We start from the raw sequence: 2788 nt of genomic DNA, 5'->3' as shown, positions 1-2788 counted from the left end.
GGAGAGTTGGGAATAGCCAGGCCTACCAGTCTCACAGTACTCCCCCCCCCGCCGCGAACATTCCCCATAGCCGTAGCGTCCATCTGTTTGTCCATCTGCTGAAATGAGAAACATTCATGCACTGATTTCATTCTTGACTGTTGACTTTGGTTTTCTCTTCTCTCTCTCAATTTCTGTCCTTCAGCTTCCTTACATTGTTTTCTTTGTGCATTCTCTTTCTCTTTGCCTTTTGCTCACGGTTTAGTACTAGATGAGCAGGGACAGGGGGCCTGGAGGGGGTGAGGGATGTTGGTGAGCACTTGGGTGAGCCAGCCTTGCTTCAGAGAGTTGAAAAGCGCTTCCCGCATCTCGGCTCTGTCTTCTTCCGGTTCTCAGAGCGGTGGTTGCTCTTTAGTCACACCAAGATCTGACTCAAAAAAGTATTCTTAAATATCCGTGGTTTCTCCTTATATTGCAGCCAGCCCTGATGATGCTTGTTAGCACCTGTCACCAGCTCTCCCAAGTGTAGCCATCCTGTCAAGTTCACAGACACGTTTCAGCAAGACCCTGTAATGCAGGGAAGTTGCATGAACACTGCGATGGGGAGAGTTGGGAATAGCCAGGCCTACCAGTCTCACAGTACTCCCCCCCCCGCCGCGAACATTCCCCATAGCCGTAGCGTCCATCTGTTTGTCCATCTGCTGAAATGAGAAACATTCATGCACTGATTTCAAACCAAAAGGAAAAAAAAGAAAAAAAAAATCCCTCTCCTTTCTAGCTGAACAAAAACGTGCAGTTAATACTTGGCGCTTGAAAACGCAGTAGTGAATGTGGAACGAGCCTGTCTGTATATCTGGTAGCTCTCTTGCTTTGTTTTTCCTCACCAGTATTCTGCCCCACGTTTGCTTCTGTGATGGTTATATTGCCTAGCAAGCACACCTGTGGTTGTGAAACTAGTATAGCAAAAAAGAAAAAACTCCGGTTATTGATGTACTCGATTTGTGTATGTCTTTGAAACAGTTCTAGTTTCCACCTTACACGGAATAATCAGGAAAAGTGTAAAAACTCAAAAGTGAAATAAAAAATTTTATCAGTTAGTTGGCCTGTGCAATGATGTGTGGCGCCACCTGTATCACCACCAGAACTAGCTAACTGTTCTGATCACACTTATTTAGGGCTCTACTATTTCAAAGGAGGGAGCAGCTTCGTTTCATCCTTTAGAACCAGAAGTCGAGGGCCTGGGAAGAAATTGCCGTGAATTAACACAGAGCCTGTCCACCTTCCACAACAAACCATCCAGGTGTTAGGTCCTCTCTGTGGCTTCTAAGACTTGATATGGACTGTTTAACTTAGCATCCCACTTACACAGCACCACCACCACGTCCTCTTTTTTAAAAAACTCTGAGACGTAACCAAGCCAGTGAGAGGTGGTAGCGTTAAGTCCTGGTCATCTCCAAGGTTATACGAGTCTCTCACCTGTCCTAACACTGTCTAAGATAGCCTGTGGCACCGAGTTTCCTTATGGGATTTGCCCCCATCTAAAAACATCCACATTGGGAATTCCCTGGTGCTCCAGTGGTTAGGACTCTGCGCTTTCACTCACAGGGCCCAGGTTCGATCCCTGGTCAGGGAACTAAGATCCTGCAAGCCACAGGGTGCAGCCAAGAAAAAAAAAAACAAAACAAATAAAAACGTCCACATTCCCACAAGGATTGGGGAGGGGGTCATGACGGGGAGGTATTTAATTAAGCCCCAGATTAGAATTGGTTGTTCCTTTCTTGCTAGTATAGGCTGGGCAGCCAGACCCACTCCCACTCCTGGTTCCCAAGCTGTTCCACCTGTCATGCCCAACCAAAGGTCAGTGGGAAGCTACCTGTTTTATTGAAGCAGGAAACTAGGAGAGGCCCAGTGAAGTATCCGTCCACAGTGGACTGGACCAATTTTTTTCAAAAATGACCGTACACCACAGATTGGGGCTGCAAATTTAAGATTGACAGAGGGGTCTTGGTGCTTAGTTTGGGGCCACTGCCATGATCTTGTTCTGTTAGGCCCCTACTGTTTCCATAGAGGCTGGGTCCCAAAGAACTTGGTGAGCCTTCGTGGTGGAGCGCAGGTGGAGTGGATTCGTTGAGAAAGGTGCTCAGGATACGTCCCACGGAAAGGTCTTGGCAGTAGAAGAACCAGGGTCAAGGAAGGCCTTCGTGGTCTACAGTTCTCTCACGGAGGCTTCGGCCTCAAACCACCAAGCCGGTTCGAGAAGGCTGGAACTAGATCCGGACTGTCTTGAGAGAAAGCCTCCTTTCAGGAGGGTAGGTACGGAAGCTTTGAAACGGCATCCTGCTCGCAATTCTCCCGTTTGTGTGTGAAACGTGCAGAGAGCACACGCTCGCCTTTAATCCTTGTGTAAAGGGAATCCTCCCAACTTCACAGAGAAGGGAAACGGGCGCAGGAGAACAATGACTAATGGGGATTAGAACCCAGGTCTCCTACCGTGGTATCCCCGCCCTTTCTGCGCCGCTGGCGCCGGCTCAGAGCTCCCCCCACGTCCCCGCAGCCCTACCCGGGGCCAGGTGAGGGCTCTCCCCGCCTCCCGTCGCGGGGGCAGAGATGCCCCCCACCTGGGGCTTCTAGAAGGCTGAGGGGTCCCAGGTGCGGGGCGGGGTCCGAGCGCGCCCGCGATTGGCGCGCGGGGCGGCGGGGGAGGTAAAGGCCAGGGGCGGGCGGGGGTGGGAAGAACCCGGCCGCCCCGCGCGCCCCCGCTGCCGGGGTGAGCGCACGTGGGCGCCGAGCGCGGGGCCGCGCGCCCACC

This window comes from Physeter macrocephalus, unplaced genomic scaffold, assembly GCF_002837175.3.
Source record: "Physeter macrocephalus isolate SW-GA unplaced genomic scaffold, ASM283717v5 random_415, whole genome shotgun sequence".
Classification (NCBI taxonomy): Eukaryota; Metazoa; Chordata; class Mammalia; order Artiodactyla; family Physeteridae; genus Physeter; species Physeter macrocephalus.
The sequence above is the reverse complement of the archived record's forward strand: the minus strand, read 5'-3'. Positions refer to the sequence as shown.